General features: G+C 37.1%; 1 long non-coding RNA gene and 2 other non-coding genes across 3 annotated transcripts; 2 read left to right on the top strand and 1 right to left on the bottom strand.

The window, feature by feature from the left end:
* Positions 1–8,685: 8,685 nt before the first annotated feature.
* Positions 8,686–8,793, top strand: LOC148567784 (small nucleolar RNA R71). The gene has a single exon (XR_015881999.1). It is a non-coding gene; the product is annotated as a small nucleolar RNA R71 (small nucleolar RNA).
* A 4,590-nt stretch (positions 8,794–13,383) lies between these two features.
* LOC148567785 (small nucleolar RNA R71) lies at positions 13,384–13,489 on the bottom strand. Its single transcript, XR_015882270.1, has one exon. It is a non-coding gene; the product is annotated as a small nucleolar RNA R71 (small nucleolar RNA).
* A 3,807-nt stretch (positions 13,490–17,296) lies between these two features.
* LOC148567786 (uncharacterized) lies at positions 17,297–23,733 on the top strand. The gene is made up of 3 exons (XR_015880547.1): positions 17,297–18,376; positions 21,173–22,175; positions 22,456–23,733. It is a non-coding gene; the product is annotated as an uncharacterized LOC148567786 (long non-coding RNA).
* Positions 23,734–24,896: the final 1,163 nt, after the last annotated feature.

Raw genomic sequence — 24,896 nt, forward strand, 5'->3', positions numbered from 1 at the left:
TTTGTCACCTTTGCAATTCGGCTGGAATTGACATAGAGAAAGACATTCTCATTGATGAGGACAAGCCCATCACTAAGAAAAGGATGGAGCAAACAAGAGATCCCACTCATGGACAAGAGCATGAGGAAAATCCTCATCATAAAATCCCTGAGATGCCTCAAGGGATGCATTTTCCTCCACAAAACTAGTGGGAGCAAATCAACACCTCCCTAGGAGAATTGAGTTCCAATATGGGACAACTAAGGGGGGAGCACCAAGAGCATTCCATCCTCCTTCATGAAGTTAGAGAAGATCAAAGAATCATGAGAGAGGAGCAACAAAGGCAAGGAAGAGACATTGAGGAGCTCAAGCACTCCATAAGATCTTCAAGAGGAAGAACAAGCCGCCATCACTAAGGTGGACCTGTTCTTTAATTTCCTTGTTCTTTATTTTCTGTTTTTCAAATTTTCATGCTCATGTTTATCAATGTTTGTGTCTTTATTACATGATCATTAGTGTCTTAGAGTCTATGCCCTAAAGTTATGAATGTCCTATGAATCCATCACCTTTCTTAAATGAAAATTGTTTTTAATTGCAAAAAGAAAAAGAATTACATGAATTTCGAATTTTAAAGCAGTTTAATTATTTTGATGTGGTGGCAATACTTTTGTCTTTCTGAATGAATGCTTGAACAGTGCATATTTTTGATATTGTTGATTCATGAATGTTAAAATTGTTGGCTCTTGAAAGAATGATGGAAAAGGAGAAATGTTATTTGATAATCTGAAAAATCATAAAATTGATTCTTGAAGCAAGAAAAAGCAGTGAAAAGCTTGCGAAAAAAAAAGAAAAAAAAAAGAGAAAGAAAAAGCAAGCAGAAAAAGCCAATATCCCTTTAAACCAAAAGGCAAGGGTAAAATAAAAAGGATCCAAGGCTTTGAGCATCAGTGGATAGGAGGGCCCATAGGAATAAAATCCTGGTCTAAGCAGCTAAACCAAGCTGTCCCTAACCATGTGCTTATGGCGTGAAGGTGTCAAGTAAAAACTTGAGACTGAGCGGTTAAAGTCGTGGTCCAAAGCAAAAAGAGTGTGCTTAAGAGCTCTAGACACCTCTAGTTGGGGACTCTAGCAAAGCTGAGTCACAATCTGAAAAGGTTCACCCAGTTATGTGTCTGTGGCATTTATGTATCCGGTGGTAATACTGGAAAACAAAATGCTTAGGGTCACAGCCAAGACTCATAAAGTAACTGTGTTCAAGAATCAACATACTTAACTAGGAGAATCAATAACACTATCTGGATTCTGAGTTCCTATAGAAGCCAATCATTCTGAATTTCAAAGGATAAAGTGAGATGCCAAAACTGTTCAGAAGCAAAAAGCTAAAAGCCCCGCTCAACTAATTAATACTGATCTTCATAGATGTTTTTGGAATTCATTGTACATTCTATTCTTTTTATCCTATTTTATTTTTAGTTGCTTGGGGACAAGCAACAATTTAAGTTTGGTGTTGTGATGAGCGGATAATTTATACGCTTTTTGGCATTGTTTTTAGTATGTTTTTAGTATGTTTTAGTTAGTTTTTATTATATTTTTATTAGTTTTTATTTAAAATTCACTTTTCTGGACTTTACTATGAGTTTGTGTGTTTTTCTGTGATTTCAGGTATTTTCTGGCTGAAATTGAGGGACCTGAGCAAAAATCTGATTCAGAGGCTGAAAAAGGACTGCAGATGGTGTTGGATTCTGACCTCCCTGCACTCGAAGTGGATTTTCTGGAGCTACAGAAGTCCGATTGGCACGCACTTAATTGCGTTGCAAAGTAGACATCCTGGGCTTTCTAGCATTATATAATAGTCCATACTTTATCCGAGATTTGATGGCCCAAACAGGCTTCCAAGTCAGCTTAAGTGTTTTGGCGTCAAAACGCCAGAACTGGCACAAAAGCTGGAGTTAAACGCCCAAACTGGCACAAAAGCTGGCGTTTAACTCCAAGAAAAGTCTCTACACATGGAAGCTTCAATGCTCAGCCCAAGCACACACCAAGTGGGCCCAGAAGAAGATTTCTGCATTAATTACCTATTTCTGTAACCCTAGGCTACTAGTTTTCTATAAATAGGACCTTTTGCTATGATACTTTAGATAGACTTTCATAGACTTTGATAGACCTTTTCACGTTTGGGGGCTAGCCTCACAGCCATGCCTAGACCCTTTTGTTCTTATGTATTTTCAACGGTGGAGTTTCTACACACCATAGATTAAGGTGTGGAGCTCTGCTGTTGTTCATGAATTAATACAATTACTACTGTTTTCTATTCAATTCACACCTACTTCTTCACTAAGATATCCATTCATTCTTCAACTTGATGAATGTGATGATCCGTGACACTCATCATCATTCTCACCAATGAACATGTGCCTGACAACCACCTCTGTTCTACCACCAATGGCTTGAATGCGTATCTCTTGGGTTTCTAATCTATGATTGGAACCTTCGTGGTGTAGGCTAGAATCAATTGGCGGCCATTCCTGAGATCCGGAAAGTCTAAACCTTGTCTGTGGTATTCCGAGTAGGATCTGGGAAGGGATGACTGTGACGAGCTTCAAACTCGCAAGTGTTGGGCGTGTGACAGACGCAAAATGATCAATGGATCCTATTCCAACATGATCGAGAACCGACAGATGATTAGCCGTGCGGTGACAGCGCATTTGGAACATTTTCACTGAGAGGACGGGAAGTAGCCATTGACAACGGTGATGCCCAACATAAAGCTTGCCATGGAAGGGAGTATGAATGATTAGATGAAGGCAATAGGAAAGCAGAGGTTCAAGAGGAACAAAGCATCTTCATACGCTTATCTGAAATTCCTACCAATGAATTACATAAGTATCTCTATCTCTATCTTTATTTTATATTTTATCCATCTTTTAATTATCAAATCTCCATAACCATTTGAATCTTCCTGACTGAGATTTACAAGATGACTATAGCTTGCTTCAAGCCGACAATCTCTGTGGGATCGACCCTTACTCGCGTAAGGTTTATTACTTGGACGACCCAGTGCACTTGCTGGTTAGTTGTGCAGAGTTGTGATAAAGAGTTGAGATTACAATTGTGCGTACCAAGTTGTTGGCGCCATTGATGATCACAATTTCGTGCACCAGTGTCACTTGATCATCACATTCATCATGTTTTTAGGTGTGACTAAATATCTTAGAATAAGAATAATCTTAAATTAAATGGAAAAACAATAGTACTGTGCATTAATTCATGATGAACAGCAGAGCTCCACACCTTAATCTATAGGGTGTAGAAACTTCACCGTTGAAAATACATAAGTGATGAAGGTCCAGGCATGGCCATGAGGCCAGACTCTATGATAGCCTAAAACTGATCAAGGATCTAAATTGATCCAAAGATATAAAATAAATCACTAAAAGTAGTTTTTATACTATACTAGTAGCTAGGGTTACAGAAAATAAGTAACTAAGTGCAGATAGTGCAGAAATCCACTTCCGGGGCCCACTTGGTGTATGCCTGGGCTTAGCATTGAAGCTTTCACATGTAGAGACTTTTCTTGGAGTTAAACGCCAGCTTTGGTGCCAGTTTGGGCGTTTAACTCCAGTTTTTATGCCAGTTCTGGCGTTTAACGCTAGAATAGGGTAGAAAGTGGGCGTTCAAATGCCAGTTTGCCTTATCAAAACTTGGGTAAAGTATGAACTATTATATATTGCTAGAAAGCCTAGGATGTCTACTTTCTAACACAATTGAGAGTGCGCCAATCGGGTTTCCATAGCTCCAGAAAATCCTATTTGAGTGCAGGGAGGTCAGAATACAACAGCATCTGCAGTCCTTTTTCAGCCTCTGAATCAGATTTTTGCTCAGGTCCTTCAATTTTAGCCAGAAAATACCTGAAATCACAGAAAAACAAACAAAATCATAGTAAAGTCCAGAAATGTGATTTTTGCTTAAAAACTTATAAAAATATACTAGAAAGTAGCTAGATCCTACTAAAAACTACCTAAAAACAATGCCAAAAAGCGTATAAATTATCCGCTCATCACAACACCAAACTTAAATTGTTGCTTGTCCCCAAGAAACTCAAAATCAAATAGGATAAAAAGAAGAGAATATACTATAAATTCCAAAATATCAATGAAACTTAGCTCCAATTAGATATGCGGGACTAGTAGCTTTTTGCCTCTGAACAGTTTTGGCATCTCACTTTATCCTTTGAAGTTCAGAATGATTGGCATCTATAGGAACTCAGAATTTAGATAGTGTTATTGATTCTCCTAGTTCAGTATGTTGATTCTTGAACACAGCTACTTTATGAGTCTTGGCCGTGCCCCTAAGCACTTTGGTTTAGCTGCTTAGGCCAGGATTTTATTCCTTTGGGCCCTCCTATCCATTAATGCTCAAAGCCTTGGATCCTTTTTACCCTTGCCTTTTAGTTTAAAGGGTTACTGGCTTTTTGCTCTTGCCTTTTGGTTTAAAGAGCTCTTGGCTTTTTCTGCTTGCTTTTTCTTTTTCTTTCTTTTTTTTTTCTCAAGCTTTGTTTTTCACTGCTTTTTCTTGCTTCAAGAATCAATTTTATGATTTTTTAGATTATCAATAACATTTCTCCTTTTTCATTATTCTTTCAAGAGCCAACAATTTTAACATTCATAAACAACAAATTCAAAAATATGTACTGTTCAAGCATTCATTCAGAAAACAAAAGGTATTGCCACCACATCAAAATAATTAAACTAATTTCAAGATATAATTCGAAACCATGTACTTCTTGTTCTTTTATAATTAAAAACATTTTTCATCTAAGAAAGGTGATGGATTCATAGGACATTCATAGCTTTTAAGGCATAGACACTAGACACTAATGATCATGTAATAAAGACACAAACATAAACATAAAGCATAGAGAACGAAAATAGAGAAAATAAATAGACAATGAGATTAAGGAACGGGTCCACCTTAGTGAGGGTGGCATCTTCTTCCTCTTGAAGAACCAATGGTGCTCTTGAGCTCCTCTATGTCTCTTCCTTGCCTTTGTTGCTCCTCCCTCATAGCTCTTTGATCTTCTCTAATCTCATGGAGAATGATGGAGTGCTCTTGGTGCTTCACCCTTAGTTGTCCCATGTTGGAACTTAATTCTCCTAGGGAGGTGTTAATTTGCTCCCAATAGTTTTTTGCAGGAAAGTGCATCCCTTGAGGCATCTCAGGGATTTCATGATGAGGAATTTCCTCATGCTCTTGTTGAGGTCCATGAGTGGGCTCTCTTGTTTGCTCCATCCTCTTTTTAGTGATAGACTTGTCCTCTTCAATGAGGATGTCTCCCTCTATGACAATCTCAGCCGAATTGCAGAGGTGACAAATGAGGTGAGGAAAGGCTAACCTTGCCAAATGGAGGACTTGTCAGCCACCTTATAGAGTTCTTGAGGTATAATCTCATGAACTTCCACTTTCTCTCTAATCATGATACTATGGATCATGATGGCCCGATCCACAGTTACTTCAAATCGGTTGCTAGTAGGAATGATAGAGCGTTGGATGAACTCTAACTATCCTCTAGCCACAGGCTTAAGGTCCGGTCTTCTCAATTGAACCGGGTTGCCTCTTGAGTCTCTTTTCCATTGAGCTCCTTCCACACATATGTCCATGAGGACTTGGTCCAAGCTTTGATCAAAGTTGACCCTTCTAGTGTAGGGGCGTGCGTTTTCTTGCATCATTGGCAAGTTGAACGCCAACCTTACATTTTTCGGACTGAAATTTAAGTATTTCCCCCGAACCATTGTAAGCCAATTCTTTGGATTCGGGTTCATACTTTGATCATGGTTCCTAGTGATCCATGCATTTGCATAGAACTCTTGAACCATTAAGATTCCGACTTGTTGAATAGGATTGGAGAGAACTTCCCATCCTCTTCTTCTAATCTCATGTTAGATCTTCGGATACTCACTCCTTTTGAGCTTGAAAGGAACCTCAGGGATCACCTTCTTCTTGGCCACAACTTCATCGAAGTGGTCTTGATGGACCTTTGAGATGAATCTCTCTATGTTCCATGACTTGGAGGTGGAAGCTTTTGTCTTCCCTTTCCTCTTTCTAGAGGTTTCTCCGGCCTTAGGTGCCATAAATGGTTATAAAAAAACAAAAAGTAATGCTTTTACCACACCAAACTTAAAAGGTTTGCTCGTCCTCGAGCAAAGAAGAAAGATTGAAGGAGAATAATAAGAAAATGGAGGAGATAGAGGGAGATGGTGAATTCGGCCAAGGGGGTATAAGGTGTTTGTGATGTGTGAAATTGAAGGAGTGATGAGGGGTATATATAGGAGTGGGGGGGAGGGTTAGGTTCGTGTATTTGGGGTTGGGTTTGGGAGGGAAAAAGAGTTTTGAATTTGAAGGTAGCTAGTGTTTTGGGGAAAAGTGAATGAGGTAATTGGTGAAGGGTATTTGGGAAGAGATATGGAGGTGATTGGTGAAGGGTATTTGGGGAAGTGTGTTATGGAAAGGTGTGAAGAGGAGAGAAGAAGAGGTGGGGTAGGTAGGGATACTGTGGGGTCCACAGATCCTGAGGGGTCAAGGACTTAGCATCCCTGCTCTATTTAGGCATGCAAAACGCCCATAGAGTGCAATTCTGGCATTTAACGCCAGGTTGCTGCTTGTTTCTGGTGTTTAACGCCAGCTTTTCTCCCTTTCTTGGCATTTAACGCCAACTTGATGCCCTGTTCTGGCGTTAAACGCTAGTTTGGTGCTTGTTTCTGGCGCTAAATGCCAGTCTGGTGCCCATTTCTGGCGTTAAACGCCCATAATGGTGCCAGACTGGGCGTTTAACACCCATTCTGCTACTCTTACTGGCGTTTAAACGCCAGTAAGCTCTTCCTCCCGGGTGAGCTATTTTTAATGCTATTTTTCATTTTGTTTTTTATTTTTCAATTGTTTTTGGGACTTCACATGATCATCAACCTACAGAAAATATAAAATAACAATGGAAAGTAAATAGTGGATATAATTAAATAACATTGGGTTGCCTCCCAAAAAGCGCTTCTTTAATGTCAATAGCTTGACAGTGAGCTCTCATGGACCCTTACAGATAATCAGAGCAAGGTTGGGGCCTCTCAACACCAAACTTAGAGTTTGAATGTGGGGGTTTTGTTTGACTCTGTATTGAGAGAAGATTTTCATGCTTCCTCTCCATGGTTACAGAAGGAGAACCTTGAGTCTTGAATACAAGGTAGTCCTCATTCAACTGAAGGACCAACTCTCCTCTGTCAATATCAATCATAGCTTTTGCTGTGGCTAGGAAGGGTCTGCCAAGGATGATGGATTCATCCTCATCCTTCCCAGTGTCTAGGATTATGAAATCAGTAGGGATGTAAAGGCCTTCAACCTTCACTAGCACATCCTCTACTAGTCCATAAGCCTGTTTCATTGATTTGTCTGTCATCTCTAGTGAGATTCTTGCAGCTTGTACCTCAAAGATTCCCAGTTTCTCCATTATAGAGAGTGGCATGAGGTTTATCCCTGACCCCAGGTCACACAGAGCCTTCTCAAAGGTCATGGTGCCTATGGTACAAGGTATGAAGAATTTTTCGGGATCCGATTTCTTCTGAGGTAATGTCTGCCACATTAATGCATTCAGTTCATTGGTGAACAAGGGGGGTTCATCCTCCCAAGTCTCATTACCAAACAACTTGGTATTCAGCTTCAGATTGCTCCTAGATACTTAGCAACTTTCTCTTCAGTGATGTCTTCATCCTCTTCAGAGGAAGAAAATTCATCAGAGCTCATGAATGTCAGAAGGAAGTTCAATGGAATCTCTATGGTCTCTGTATAAGCCTCAGATTCCTTTGGTTCCTCAAAGGGAAACTCCTTTCTGTCTAGAGGACGTCCCATGAGGCTTTTCTCACTGGGACTCACGTCCTCCTCACTCTCTCCAGGTTCGGCCATGTTGGTCATGGTTATGGCCTTGCACTCTCTCTTGGGATTTTCTTCTGTATTGCTTGGGAGAGTACTGGAAGGAGTTTCAATAATCTTCTTACTCAGCTGACCCACCTGTGCCTCCAAATTTCTAATGGAGGACCCTGTTTCATTCATGAAACTTAGTGTGGTCTTGGATAGATCAGAGACTATGGTTACTAGGCCAGAATGGCTCTGTTCAAAATTCTCTGTTTGTTGCTGAGAAGATGATGGAAAAGGCTTGCTATTGCTAAACCTATTTCTTCCACCATTATTGTTGAAGCCTTGTTGAGGCTTCTGTTGGTCCTTCCATGAGAAAATTGGATGATTTCTCCATGAAGGATTATAGGTGTTTCCATAGGGTTCTCCCATGTAATTCATCTCTGCCATTGCAGGATTCTCAGGATCATAAGCTTCTTCTTCAGAAGATGCTTCTTTAGTATTGTTGGATGCAGCTTGCAATCCATTCAGACTCTGAAAAATCATATTGACTTGCTTAGTCAATATTTTGTTCTGAGCCAATATGGCATTCAGAGTATCAATTTCAAGAACTCTCTTCTTCTGAGGCGTCCCATTGTTCACAGGATTCCTCTCAGAGGTGTACATGAACTGGTTATTTGCAACCATTTCAATGAGTTCATAAGCTTCTGCAGGGGTTTTCATGTGAAGAGATCCTTCTGCAGAATGGTCCAATGACATTTTTGACAACTCAGATAGACCATCATAGAATATACATATGATGCTCCATTCTGGAAGCATGTCAGAAGGACACCTTTTGATCAATTGCTTATAACTTTCCCAAGCTTCATAGAGGGACTCACCTTCCTTCTATCTGAAGGTTTGGATTTCCACTCTAAGCTTGCTCATCTTTTGAGGTGGAAAGAATTTGGCCAGGAAAGCACTAACCAGCTTTTCCCAAGAGTTCAGGCTTTCCTTAGGTTGTGAATCCAACCATGTTCTAGCTCTGTCTCTTACAGCAAAAGGGAAAAACATAAGCCTGTAGACCTCGGGATCAACTCCATTGGTCTTGAGAGTGTCACAGATTTGCAAGAATTCAGCTAAGAACTGATGGGGATCTTCCAATGGAAGTCCATGAAACTTGCAATTCTGTTGCATTAGAGAAACTAATTGAGGCTTAAGCTCAAAGTTATTTGCTCTAATTGCAGGAATTGAGATGCTTCTTCTATAGAAGTTAGAAGAGGGTGCAATAAAGTCACCAAGCATCTTCCTTGCATCTCCACCATTGTTATTGGGTTCGGCCATAGCTATTTTCTCTGTTTCAAAAATTTCAGTTAGGTCCTCTTCAGAGTATTGTGCTTTAGCTTCTCTTAGTTTCCTCTTAAGAGTCCTTTCAGGTTCAGGATCAGCTTCAACAAGAATGCTTTTATCCTTGTTCCTGCTCATATGAAAGAGAAGAGAACAAAGAAAATATAGAATCCTGTATGTCACAGTATAGAGATTTCTTTATGTGAGTAGAAGAAGAGAACAATAGAAGAATGAGAAGAGAAGAACTCGAACACAGAGAAGAAGAGGTGGTTCGAATTATGAGTAGAAGAGGACTGTTAGTAGATAAATAAATAAATAGAAGGAGATGAAAGAGGGGGAGAGAATTCGAATTTTATTTAAAATAAAAGGAAAATATTTTTGTTTTTATTTTAAAATGTAGTTTAGAATTCAAAAATTAAAAAGAAAAACAAAATAAAATTTGAAAAAGATAAGAAATAGTAACTAATTTATTTAGTTTTCAAATTTAGGAGAAAATATATGATTGAAATAGAAAACTTTTAAAATCAAACAAAAAGTTAAGTAGTTAATTGAAAAATATTTGAAAATCAATTTTGAAAAGATAAGAAGTTAGAAAAGATTTTGAAATTAAGTTTTGAAAAAGATATGATTGAAATTTATTTGAAAAAGATTTGAAAAAGAAATTTAAAAAGATTTGATTTTTGAAATTAAAGTTGATTACTTGACTAACAAGAAACAAAAAGATACGATTCTAAAATTAAAGATTGAACCTTTCTTAATAGACAAGTAATAACTTAAAATTTTGAATCAATCACATTAATTGTTAGTAAAGATTTTGGAAAATATGAGATAAAAATAAGAAAAAGATTTTGAAAATCAATCTTTAAAATTTTCGAAAAAAATGAAAGAAAAATGAAAAAGATTTGATTTTTGAAAAGGTTTTGAAAAGATAGGATTTTTAAATTGAAAATTTGACTTGACTCAAAAGAAATAACTAGAATTTTAAAAATTTTTCAAAAAGGCAACTCAAATATTCGAAATTTATGAGAAGAATAAGGGAAATATATTTTTTTGATTTTTGAATTTTTAATGAGGGGAGAGAAAAAAAAAGATATCATTTTGATGTTTTTCTCTTTTGAAATTAAACAACAAAAAATGAAACAAAACATAAAAATTTAAGATCAAAATAAGTAATGCATGTAAGAACACTTTGAATGTCAAGATGAACACCAAGAACACTTTGAATGTCAAGATGAACACCAAGAACTTATTTTTGAAAATTTTTAAGGAAAGACACACATGCAAGACACCAAACTTAGAAATTTTCAATGTTTAGACACTAGCAAATTGAAAATGCATATGAAAAATAAGAAAAGACACAAAACATGAAAATGCAAAGATCAAACAAAGAGGATCATCAAGAATAACTTGAAGATCATGAAGAACACCATGCATGAGTTTTCAAAAATTTTAAGAAAAGTTAAAAAGATGCAATTGACACCAAACTTACAATTTGACACTAGACTCAAACAAGAAACACAAAATTATTTTTGGTTTTATGATTTTATTAACTTTTTTTGTATTTTTCAAAAATTATTTTGAAAAATAAAATAAATAAATTCAAAATTTTTAATAGGAATTCCAAGAATCATGCAATGTTAGTCTAAAAACTCCGGTCAGGAATTTAGACATGGCTTACTAGCCAGCCAAGCTTTCAGTGAAAGCTTTGGTCCAAAACACTAGACATGGCCAATGGCCAGCCAAGCTTTAGCAGATCATTACATTCAACAGCAAGATTGATTGAAATCAACAAGCTCTTGTGATGATAAGTTGAAACCTCGGTCCAAAAGATTAGACATGGCTTCACAGCCAGCCAGACTTCAACAAATCATCATGAAACTCTAGAATTCATTCTTAAAAATTCTGAAGACATAGAATAATTTATTTTTTTGAAAATTTTTTGAAAATAAAAATAATAAAAATAAAAAGCTTAAAATTAAAATAAAATTACCTAATCTGAGCGACAAGATGAACCGTCAGTTGTCCAAACTCAAACAATTCCCGACAACGGCGCCAAAAACTTGGTGCACGAAATTGTGATCTCAATGGTGCCAACAACTTGGTACGCACAACCGTAATCTCAACTCTTTTTCACAACTCTGCACAACTAACCAACAAGTGCACTGGGTCGTCCAAGTAATAAACCTTACGTGAGTAAGGGTCGATCCCACGGAGATTGTCGGCTTGAAGCAAGCTATGGTCATCTTTGTAAATCTCAGTCAGGCAAATTCAAATGGTTATGAGGTTTTGATAATTAAAATATAAAATAAAACATAAAATAAGATAGAGATACTTATGTAATTCATTGGTGGGATTTCAGATAAGCGTATGGAGATGCTTGTTGCTTCTGAATCTCTACTTTCCTACTGCCTTTATTCAATCATTCATACTCCTTTCCATGGCAAGCTGTATGTTGGGGATCACTGTTGTCAATGGCTACCGTCCGTCCTCTCAGTGAAAATGGTCCAACTGCGTTGTTACCACACGGCTAATCATCTGTCGGTTCTCACTCATGTAGGAATAGGATTTATTGATCCTTTTGCGTCTGTCACTACGCCCAACACTCACGAGTTTGAAGCTCGTCACAGTCATCCCATCCCAGATCTTACTCGGAATACCACAGACAAGGTTTAGACTTTCTGGATCTCAAGAATGCTGTCAATTGATTCTAGCTTATACCATGAAGACTCCGATCTTTCAGAATGGAGGCTAAGAGATATGCATTCAAGCTTGTTTTCATGTAGAACGGAAGTGTTTGTCAGGCACGCGTTCATAGGTGAGAATGGTGATGAGTGTCACTTGATCATCACATTTATCATGTTCTTGGGTGTGAATGAATATCTTAGAATAAGAATAAGCTTAAATTGAATAGAAAAATAATAGTACTGTGCATTAATTCATGAGGAACAGCAGAGCTCCACACCTTAATCTCTGGGGTGTAGAAACTCCACCGTTGAAAATACATAAGTGATGAAGGTCCAGGCATGGCCGTGAGGCCAGCCTCTATGATAGCCTAAAATTGATCAAGGATCTAAATTGATCCAAAGATATAAAATAAATCACTAAAATTAGTTTTTATACTAAATTAGTAGCTAAGGTTACAGAAAATAAGTAACTAAGTTCAGATAGTGCAGAAATCTACTTCCGGAGCCCACTTGGTGTGTGCTTGGGCTGAGCATTGAAGCTTTCACATGTAGAGACTTTTCTTCGAGTTAAACGCCAGCTTTGGTTCCAGTTTGGGCGTTTAACTCCAGCTTTTATGCCAGTTCTGGCGTTTAACGCCAGAATAGGGTAGAAAGTGGGCGTTCAAATGCCAGTTTGCGTTATCAAAACTCGGGCAAAGTGTGGATTATTATATATTGCTCGAAAGCCCAGGATGTCTACTTTCTAAAGCAATTGAGAGCGCGCCAATTCGGTTTCTGTAGCTCCAGAAAATCATTTCGAGTGCAGGGAGGTCAAAATCCAACAGCATCTGCAGTCCTTTTTCAGCCTCTGAATCAGATTTTTGCTCAGGTCCCTCAATTTCAGCTAGAAAATACCTGAAATCACAAAAAAACACACAAACTCATAGTAAAGTCTAGAAATGCTGATTTTTTGCTTAAAAACTAATAAAAATATGCTAGAAAGTAGCTAGATCCTACTAAAAACTACCTAAAAATAATGCCAAAAAGTGTATAAATTATCCGCTCATCAGTTTACAACAAGCAAGACTTTACATGAATCATAATAATGCTGCTAATGCCAATATGGAAAATCCGAATGGGAATGAGCAACCAAGAAGAGTGCTTGGCTCTTACACTACTCCTAATGCAGATCTTTATGGCAAAAGCATTGTGGTGCCTCCCATAACTGCAAACAATTTTGAATTGAAGCCTCAACTTGTCACTCTTGTGTAACAAAATTGCCAGTATCACGGACTTCCTCAGGAAGACCCAAATTAATTTATTTCTGATTTTCTGCAGATTTGTGATACTGTGAAGACTAATGGAGTAAATCCTGAGGTATACAGACTCATGCTCTTCCCGTTTGCTGTGAGGGATAGAGCAAAGCTATGGTTAGATTCTCAACCCAAGGAGAGTCTTGATACTTGGGATAAGGTTGTCACTAGATTTCTGACTAAATTTTTCCCACCTCAAAAGCTGACTAAGCTAAGGGTGGAGGTTCAGACTTTCAGACAGAAAGATGGTGAGACCCTTTATGAAGCTTGGGAGAGATTCAAGCTACTGACTAGGCAATATCCTCCAGACATGTTCTCTCGATGGACTCAATTGGATATTTTTTATGAGGGCTTATGTGAAATGTCCAAGATGCGTTAGATAATTCTGTAGGTGGTTCTTTGCACATGAAGAAGACACCAGATGAGACTATTGAGCTTATTGAGTTAGTTGCTAACAACCAATACTTATATTCCTCCAACAGGAATCCTTTGCACTCTGAGACCTCTCAGAAGAGAGGCATTTTGGAAGTGGAAGCTGTTGATGCTCTTTTTGCACAGAACAAGCTTTTGTCTCAACAATTAAATCTGATTACTCAATGGTTGAGTGGAATGTAAGTTTCAGCTGTCAACACTCAAAATGCACCCCAAGAGGTCCCTTATGACATGACAGGTAATTTTATGCAAAATGAAAATTATAATTATGCTCAATCTTCTTCTGAACAGGTCCATTACATGGGGAGTGCTCCTAGAAACCCCCAATAATGATCCCTATTCTAGGACCTACAATCAGAGGTGGAGAAATCACCAAAATTTTGGGTGGAGAGAGCAACCTCAGATGCCACAGAATTTTAATAATAATTCTCAGGGTGGTTTTCAACAGAATAATTTTAATAACCACCAGTTTTAGTCATCTCAGCAAGCAACTTCTCAGTCCCAGCAAAATAATGATATGGAAGCAATATTGGCAAGTTTTAGACAGAAAACCAGAGCATCAATCAAGAACTTGGAGATTCAGATGGGTCAATTAGCCACAAAAGTTAATGAAATTGATCAGAGGACCACTAATAGCCTTCCTAGTAACACAATTCCAAATCCAAGAGAGGAATGCAAGGCTATCACCTTGATAAGTGGACAAGTGGCAAGTATGGAAGCACAAGTTAATGAGGAGCCAGTTGAAAAGGAAGCTCCAGAGGAGAAGAAGGAAGAAGTAGAGCACGTCCCTCCAAAGCGTGCAAACAACCCATTCTCAGACTCTCTTGACACTTATCCTACATTGCCAAATGCTCCTGAGTACAAGCCTAAAATGCCATATCCTCAGAGGCTTCAAAAGGAGACCAAGGACAAGCAGTTTTCAAAGTTCTTGAAAGTCTTCAGAAAGTTGCAAATCAATATTTCTTTTGCTAAGGTTCTGGAGCAAATGCCTCTCTATGTCAAGTTCATGAAGGAGCTGTTGTCAAAGAAGAAGCCTTTAAAGGGAGATGAGACAGTGGTCCTGACTAAGGAATGTAGTGCCATCATTCAGAATAACTTGCCAAGGAAGATGCCAGATCCAGGGAGCTTTCAAATTCCATGTACCATTGGGAGCACCACCTTTCAGAATGCCCTATGTAATCTGGGGGCAAGCATAAATTTAATGCCCTTGTCTGTGATGAAGAAGTTGCAAATCCAAGAGGCACAACCCACAAGGATAGCATTACAGATGGCAGACAAATCTATAAAGTCTGCATATGGATTAGTGGAGAATATCTTGGTCAAAGTTGGTAAGTTCTTCCTCCCAGCAGATTTTGTGATTCTTTACACAGGGGAGGATGAGAATGCCTCTATAATTCTAGGAAGACCCTTCCTAGCCACTAGGAGAGCTATAATTGATGTAGAAGCAGGTGAATTAGTGCTTAGAGTGCATAATGAGCAACTGATCTTTCATGTTTTCAAAGATATATATTCAGCAGCTGAAGAAGAGAAGTGCATGCAGACTGAGCTTATTGATACAAATCTTCAAGAACCCCCTGATGATGCACAGCAGAAATTGTAGCTCAAACCTCCTTTAGTGACAACCAATAAAATCCCTCCTGACATCAAACCTAAATTTGGTGTCGGGAATGCATCATCCACCATGGAGGAGGTCCCCAAAAAGAAGAAAGTACCCAGGGGATGGAGAAACAAAAATTGATGTGTGGCAGAAGTTAACCAATTCAGAGATTTTAATTAAGAGACAGTGTTGCACGTATATCTCTTAATCGGCTAAGATCTACCTCACCAATTTAAAAAGGGTTGTCACAAATTTTAGAAATAAAATACTGGGAGTATGAGTCCCAAGTCGTCTCCCAACGAGTTGCAGGAAAGAGTGCTAATTTATTAATCAGAAAATTCCCAGAAAGTTGAGTTTGATAATGAGCAATTAAAATAATTATGAAATAAGGCAATAAAAATAAACTAAGAATAATTATTGATACTCTGAATAAAGAGCCTTGACTGGGGGAATAATTAAGTGGAACTTCTATCCTTGTTGGGATCTTCTCAAGTGTGGTGTAAAAAGGTTGTTGTTCTCACTCGATTTTTCCTTACTAAATAAGGAAAGGTATGGTGATTGAACTAACTCTCACCCTCAGATCCTAGCCCTCTCCCTTGGGGAGGTCTAGTGTTAGTAGGTATGGAATTAGCCAACAACGTCGAGTTTAACCAAGCACTTGAGGATTCCAACTCAAGTATCACCTCTTAATCAACCCCCATGTCAAGTAGAAATTCTACTCTATTTACATGAAATTAATAATCATAAAAATATGAGAAGACATAATTGATTAAAATAAAATAGAGAATTAAAATTAATTAAAAATAAAAATAACTTCATATATTAATAAATTCAAAATGTAACATACTTAATTGAATAGAGTTAATGAGTAACTAATTAAAAATAAAGGAATGAGGAAACAAACTAAAGTAATGTCATCAACGGAGGTAATGACTTTTAGCATCCAAAAATCCAAGCAAAAGCATAAACTATCAATGTATTGCAACTCTAAAAAACTCAGATCTGAAACTAAGTGTAATCCTAATGTGATGAATCTCAATGTGTGTGGATGCGTCTTGAGTCTCTGCATGTTCCCTAGGTTTAGTCAGTGTTTCTGGGCCGAAAACTGGGTTAAAAAGTGGCCCGAAATTGCCCCCAGCGTATTCTGTTATTTTTGTCGATCGCGCAGGTCACGCGTACGCGTCATCCACACGTTCGCGTCAGTCAGCGATTTTCCTTGTCACGCGTTCGCGTGGTTCACGCGTTTGCATCACTCGTGCAGACTCCAATCCATGCGTTTGCGTCAGCGTCGCTGCGAATTCTTCACTTCGCGCGTTCACGTGGGCCATGCGCTCGCGTCATTGCTCGCTGGTCATCTCCTTAGTTTCTTGTGTTCCTTCCATTTTTGCAAGCCTCCTGTAACAACCTTAGCTTTTGAAAATCAAATAATTAGTCATTTGTGATTTATTATATTTGTTGATAACTTTATTTTAAGAAAATTATTTTACTAAAAGTAATTAAATACATTTTCATGATAATTGAAGTTTAAATTAATTAGAATTTTTATATAATCTTTATTGGATATTTGGTATAATTGAAATTATAAGTTTGATAATTGAAAAATTAGAATAATTGTATAATTTAATTTAAATAAATTCTATTTTTAAATGAATTATATTATTATTAACTTGAACTCCTAGGAATTATTTTATTAGAAATGATTAGATTGATATTTATAAATACTTTAAGTTTAAGTCAATAAATATTTATGTACAACTTTATTATAATTAATTATTTTATAAATTGAAATTAAAGTTTCAGAAATAGGAAAATAATAGAGATTTGTATGATTTAATCTAGAAAATTGATATTTGAATTTAAATTGTACTTTACAAAATATAATTAACTTGTTCATTTTATAATGTAAATTAGAAATAATTGATTGAACTTAGCAATATGATGATAAATAATGTCCTTAAATATTTTTAATAGAGTATATTGGATTTTAAAATTACTCTATCCTCCAATTTTATCAAAATATCTATTCATATCTATCCATATTCTTTTATAAAATCCCTAATTTCTAACACTAATTCCCAAATCAACCTCAGAAACCCTAATTTTCCAAATTGGAAACCCTAACCCTAAATTCCCCATCAGAGACCCTAACCCCCTCCTCTACACCACATAGCCGCAGCCTTACCCTCCCTCAACGCAACAAACACACATACACGCAGAGAGGAGATCGGAGGAAGAGATAGTGCCGGCAGAAGGAAAGAAGAGCGTCGCCGGCCTGGTACCACCGCCGCTGTCGCCCTCATCGCCGCTCCGTGGAGCCCGCTTCATCACTGCCGTCGAGGTCTTCTTCGTCGCAGTCACTGGAGGTCTATGAACAGAGAGAAGACGCGCGAGGAATGAGAAGCTTTCCCCGTCACCGTTCCACCTCAACCTGGCATCGCCGTCATGGTCGCCAGGGAAGTCGCCATCGCCGTCGTGGCCAGGTGCCGTCGATGGAAGCCACCGCCGTCACCTGAGAAGAACCCGAAGAGAGAGAGGGAGCCCGTAGAGAGGGACGCGAAGTAGGAGCCTCCGTGTCACGCCGCCGATCTATCACCGTGTTGCTACATCGCCGTTCATCCTTGTCGTCGCCGTCGCTGCTGGTCTGCCTTGGAGCCGCCGTCGAGTAGAACGCGAGGAAGAGGAGTTCTTGCCGCTGTTGTACACCTAGTCATCGTTGCTGCTTCCAATCACGCCGTTGACACTGGCGTCACTGCCACAACCACCCTTAAGCTGCTGCGCTGCTTGACCTATTGAACCACCATCTGAGATACTGTTGGCTTGTCGCTGCTGTTTGTTGGGTTCAAGATCGCTGCTGCTATTCTTGCTCTACTCTGCTTCTGCTCTTAGTTTCTGGAGTTTGACAAGAACGCCACTGTCGCTGCTGGAGCTGCTGTCGCTGTTGCTCTGGATCCATTTTGAACCGTTATCATCGCCGTTTGGCTGACACTGAGGCTTCCCACTGCCACTGGAGCTGCTCAGGATCACCGCTGTGGCTGCCATAGGAACAGAACGGGTGTCAAAATCTGGCATAATGCCACTGTTGTCGATTAGAGATGCCAAAACTACCGTTGCTGCTGTGGATTTGGAATACTGGGTGTGTCGCGTTTAAATTCTGCAAATTTCGACACTCTGAGGTAGGGGATTAATTTTTAAAGTTAAATGTTTTTAATTTAGAATGCCTACAAAGTTAATTGGATAATTGCAAATAGTTAACAATGGTTAAGAATTGATTAATTGATGTGAATTGCTTGAAAGGTGTTTGAGAATAGTTAGCTGTTGTGATTATTGTGAATTATGACTGGAATTGGATACCGTTGTGATTATTCTGAATTATGAATTTGAATTGGAAGTGATTGTGATGCTTCTGAATTATAAGTGAAATTAAATGCGATTGTGAATTGTACTTTGAATGATTGATTTTTTTGTGATGATTTGGCTAAGATTCTGATCTTAGATGAACTATTTTGAATTGTTTGATATTGAATTGGAATTTTAATATAATGGAATGGCTGTGAGATAGACTTATGAAAGGTTGAATTTGGTTAAAGTGTGGTTGTGAATGATAATGTTATTTATTAAATTAAAATATGATGGGTTAATTATTGAATGAAATGTATTTAAGAAAAGTTAGTTGTGGTAATTATTCTGAGTTATAATTGAAGTTGGATGGGGATGTGAACTGAGTTCAGGTTATGGCTGTGATATTGAATGGCTTCGTTGCCGTGAGTAATTAACTGATGAGGTTTACTTTGATTTAAGGCCGTGATTGTTACGGGTTTTTCTGATTATTTTAGGATTGCTGCAAATTCCGATTTTAGTTGATTATGCCAAGTTGGTTATTATTGTTGATTTAAGTCTAATTAGAGTTGATTTTGAGGACGGTTAAAGAATTGAAGGTTGACCACTGAACTATTTTCTTAAAATATGATCTTTAGAATAAAATGGTAACTTTGCTAATAACTAAATTACTTTAAGAATAACTAGAAATATGAAAAAGTTTGTGTTTCAAATATTAGTTATGAATTCTTGAAGCTGAACTAGTTTACTTTTTAAAGAATGGTTTATAGAAACACTGATTTTAATTAATGTTAGGATGTTGGTTTTCAAACTGATTTATGATGAGATGATTATTGAGCTTCTGTTGTGATAACTGCTGATAAAAGAATTGGAGATTTGTTGAGAAAGAGGGAACCCATAAGGGTGGCTAAGTCCGAGTTTTAGAGGAGGTGCTGCCGGAATTTTGTGAAATTTGAGGTTTTATTTGGAAACGTTATTTTATAAGAACTGGATTTGGAAAGTTATATTATTTAAAGTTTTATTTAGTGATTAAAGTATTTTGTATGGGCTGAATCTATTACAAAAACGATTTTATTAGAGTTGATTCACTAATAATAGAATGTATTATGTTTTGAATTTTATTTAGGTAAGAAAAAAATTATACTATTTTGAATTTGAATTATTAAGAAAAAGTTTATGTTCAAGTTTGAAATATTTATAAAAGAAGTTATGTTTTGAGGTTTATTTAATATGAAGAGAGTTAAGCTTGGGGTTTGCAATAAAGGATTACTTTTTAGAAGTTTAATGAATATATAATATTTGAATTTGAATGATAAAGAGAGATGGTCTTTGAGTCTTTGGGAAGTTAGTAAACTTGAAAAAGAGTTTTATTTGGTTACTTTTAGTAAGAGGGTGATGTTTTGAAAAGTATTTAACAAATTTAAAACAAATGATTTTCTTGAGTCTTCCGAAAGAAAATTAGACTAGAAAATAGTTTTAAAATTGGTTCGAGTTAAGAGGTTGTAAAAGTGGAAGTCGTAAAACATGATTGGATAAAGAAAGAGAGAGATATTGTATAAAAATATGTAACTGGAGTTGAACAACGAGAATGATAACTTATGATGATGAATAATGAGAATGATGATGAATGATGATAATGAGAATGATTATGTGATGATTTGTTGCTTGAGGCAACCCAAGAGATATTTATTTGTTGCTTGAGGCAACCCAAGAGATGTGTTTATTCATTTGTTGCGTTAAGGCAACTCCAGATATACTTGTATGATCATCTGCTGCAGTGAGGCAGTCAGATAGATAATGGTGTGATCACTGAGAACGCTTTCCTACGGTACAGATCCATATTTTATCTCTATAAGGCAGAGGGGTTATTTCCTGCTACAGAAGTACCGTGACCACCTGTTCCATTTCTGTAGTGGCAGAGGGGTTATTTCCTGTATACAGAAGGTGTGTCGGCGTACATCCCTGCAGTGACAGATGTGTTATTTCCTGTGTGCAGTGGACCCTGTGGTGGCAGAGGGGTTATTTCCCGTACACAGGGGTATAGCCAATAGGAAAGCCTTATCCAGACAGAGGTTGCTGGATAACGTCGGGAGCGGGTTAGTAACCGACAGATGAGCTCATTACCTGCACTAGGGCTAGACATGCATCATCCTTATTTGCGCATCTACATTTGATTGTGTTTGCTTGTTTTATTTCTTTATAATTTGTGTTGCTTGTCTTGTCTCTTTGTGATTGTGCTGTTTGTCTTAGTGACTTGCTTGTGTGTTTGATTAGATATTTTTGTTGATGCTGTGAACTTAGTAAAGTATTGAGGAATGGTATTTGTGAAATGAGGTTTCGGTATATTATTTATGTTGTTGATTTACTTAGTTACTATGATGGTTGAGGAATGCTATTTGTAGCTGATGAATTGTTAATGCGGTTGAGACTTTATGTAAGTAATATGATTTAAAGAAAGGGATTTAAACTGTTTCAAGTAAGTCTTGAGAAATTTTTGAAAAGGTTTGACAAAGAAAACTACCTTGGAAACTTGAGTTAATTATTTGCATGTTAATCATTACTTTTACGGCATTCCTATTCCCTACTGAGAACGTGTGGTTTGTTCTCACCCCAAAATCTTCCACCCTTTTCAGTGATACAGGTTCGAAGACTCAGTTTGAAACTGTGGGCGATTGTTAGACCTTATTTATGAGTTAAGTTTTTTTTAATTGAGTTGCTTTCATAGAATTCCCTCGCCCTTATTGCTTAAGATTTTTATACAGAGGGATAGGATTTGTATCTGAGTGTTATTTGAAATCTTTTGTATGACAGATATTATTATTAATAATTATGTGATTATTATTACTCTGAAATGCTATATGTTTTTGATAAACAAAAACAAATTTTCTGGAATTTTCTATAAAACTAAATCGCGATATCGAACTAAAGGCTTAATAGTAAATAGTTAATAAAGGAAAGTAGGTTGGTAACGCCTTACTTTCGGTACGATCATGACGTTCTGAAAGTTGGGTCGTTACACCTCCTCTCTAATTTTCAAGCTATTCATGCCCTATGAAGCCCGAAACACTTAACACACAAATCACGGCATCGAATGGGATAAAGAAAAATTAAAATACATAATTAAAAGTCTCTAGAAGGTAAGTTTTCAACCATGGAGTAATTTTGGGAAGGAATTTTAAATACATGCTTATCATATGAATAAATGGTTAGAGATTTGATAAAACCACACAATTAAACACAATATAAATCATAAAATAATGGTTTATCAACCTCCCCACACTTAAACATTAGCATGTCCTCATGCTTAGTTGAAGGAGATAGAGTGAATGAGTAGGGACATGTAGAACTCATGCAATGCAATGCAATATATATATATATATATATATATATATATATATATATATATATATATATATATATATATATATTGTAAATGCAACTATATGCTTCTTGTCTACTTGGTTAAAAGTAAATAAGCTCTTCATGACAAATATAAATTAAATTTCACTAACTCAATTCATATAGTAAATACAGGTAACATTGTAAGAAGACAGCTCATGAAAGTAGGGAACATAGAATTAAGCACTGAACCCTTACTGGTAGTGTATGTGCACTCTAATCACTCAGGTGTATAGGGTAATCACTCTACTCTTCTCTAGTCATGCTTTCTAAAATTTTTTCTTCACCTAACCAATCAACAATATTTAACATACCAATGCAAACATCATGAGGTCTTTTCAAGGTTGTAATGGGGCTAAGGTAAGGGTAAGGGTATATGTATATTGATGACATGTCATCATGTCAAGTTTTTCTATGCTTTTTCATACAAGAAATTGATAATTAATGCTTAAATATTGCATTCTTTTGTGCTTAAATGGTATATTTCCTTGATCTTTTGATTTTGTAAATTTTGTAGGAAATAAGAAGAAAAAGAAGCAAAAAGAGCACAAAATAAGCTAAAAAGAAGAAAAGAGGAATTTTGGGCACACTTTGAAGTTGGAGCACACTTTGGAGCCTTAGGCCACGCTTTTAAAAGCATGGCCCATGACCAAATCAAGGAAGCTTGACAATCAGCACTCACAAAGCTCAACTAAGTGAACTTAGCTTTACGTGAAAAATTCAGCATGGAAGCAAGAATTTTCGCTATGTTAAACTTGGGCGTTCACAGCATGACCATGCCTCCTTCAAAGGGCCATAACTTGAGCTACAGACGTCCAATTGATGTGCTTTCAGTTGCATTGGAAAGCTGACATTTAGAGCTTTCCAACAATATATAGCAATCTATATTTGGCATAAAATTGAGGCACGAGTGAAAGCCAGCTTTAAGGACCAAAAACAAGCAAAAATAGACCAAAGTGGCTTCACCAAGATTCGAAGTGGGAGCCTCTCACTTGCAAGGAAGGAGCGCTACTCCTTGAAATAAAAATGGGTACAACATTTCACTCAACAAGGCTTGAACTTGGAGCTTCCTTGTACAAGCACTCCTTACTCTCCACTCTTCCAAGGAAATCAACACCAATTTGCTTCCACCAAGGATCGAACTTGGAAGCATGAAGCACACAACTAGGCGCTACAATGGGGAGCTCAGTTGGATTTCCGAACTGAGCGCTACTCTCCCCCATTCTCCACACTTTTGGCATGCCAAGGAGCAAGCCTTGCGCACAAGTTGACACACCCAAGGCTAGACATAGAGCTCAGTTCAATTTTCTAACTGAGCTCTATTGAAGAGCAACGTGAACAAGGGGCTGGCACACCAAAAATTGGGCAACACAAAGCACATTGGGCGCTCAGTTTGGTATTTGAACTGAGCCGTGCCCTGGGAGTGTCACCCATGGGCCAAAATTCAACCAAAATTCCATTTAAATTCAATTCTTCACCAAATTGAATCAAGGCCAACCAAACCCATCTCTCTTCAAATCCAAAGCAAGCAAAGCCCACATCATCACTCAAAGGCACAAGAACAAGCTAGAATTAGGATTTTTATTTAATTTGTTTTTCATTTCAATTTCATTTTATTTTCATTTTGTAAAAAGCCTATATAAAGGCATCATTCTCATTTTCATCTGGGTAGAGGAGGTCAGTTCCATTAGAGAGTATAGGGGCTGGCTCCATTTGAGAGCTCTCTCTCTTAGTTTTCATTTCTGTTTTAAATCTTGGATTGAGATTGGAAGGAATTCTGTTTTCATTCTCTATCTGCAACTTCTCTTGTTCTTCTTCTGCAACTTTCAAGTGAATTGTGATTTGAATCAAAGTTCTCTTCATTGCTTTAATCTTTAATTTCCTGCATCTTATTTTCTGTTGGATCAAGGAAGGGGTTGAGATCTAGACTTGTTCTCTAGTCTCATTGATCCCCTGAGATCTTCAGTTGTCTTTTTGGAATTTGCAATTAAGTTGAGATATCTTGCTGTTTTGAATTTTTCAAGCAATTTCCCTTTTCTGTTTAGATCTGTTGCATGTTATTGCATCTTTTACTTCTCTGTTTAATTGCTATTTACACTTTCTTGTTTGATTTATTTAATTCCCAGCACCCAACTTCCTTTATTCTTCCTGCAATTTAAATTTCCTGTTACTTGTTCTCAAGATGTCTTCAATTGCTTGCTTTACTGCTCTCTTTAATTTCCACCACCCCAACCCCCTTTACATTTCATGCAATTTACATTTCTTGTTATTTAAGTTTCTGCAATTTACTTTTCTTGTTCTTTAAGTTTCTGCATAATTACTTTCTGCAACTTTAAATTTCCTGTCATTTAAAATTCTGTTCGTCACTTTTCACCTCAAATCATCAATGTTAGCTTGACTAAACTAATCACCCACTGAAATTGCTTGATCCATCAATCCCTGTGGGATCGGCCTCACTCTAAGTGAGTTTTACTACTTGATACGACCCGGTACACTTGCCAGTGAATTTTGGGCGTTGGAATTCGTTTTCCAAAATATCCCATCATATATGGCTAAGTGAGCTTTATAAATTGAATCTTTAATTAACCTAAACTTTCACCTAACATAAATACACTCTATATAACTCTAGAATCATGCCAAGCTACCCAAAATTCTCACCTTTGTATTACATATTCATGTATCAACTTTTCTTAAATTTTATCACAGATGCATTGATTTTTTTCATTAACTTAACATTGGGGTAATTTTGTCCCCTTATTTGTTTACTTATTTATTGAATTTTTTTTTTAAATTAAAAGTAAAAGTAAACATAACATTATCAATGCACATGGATTTTTAATTTTTCTAGTCTTACATGAGTAGGTACCCAACTTCCCATTATTTTATCGTGACACATTCCCTTATTAACCCTTGTTCCCACAATTTTCCCATACTCAATTAACACACCATTCTTATCTT

This window comes from Arachis ipaensis, chromosome B4 (genome assembly GCF_059453495.1).
Source record: "Arachis ipaensis isolate K30076 ecotype BB chromosome B4, ASM5945349v1, whole genome shotgun sequence".
Lineage (NCBI taxonomy): Eukaryota > Viridiplantae > Streptophyta > Magnoliopsida > Fabales > Fabaceae > Arachis > Arachis ipaensis.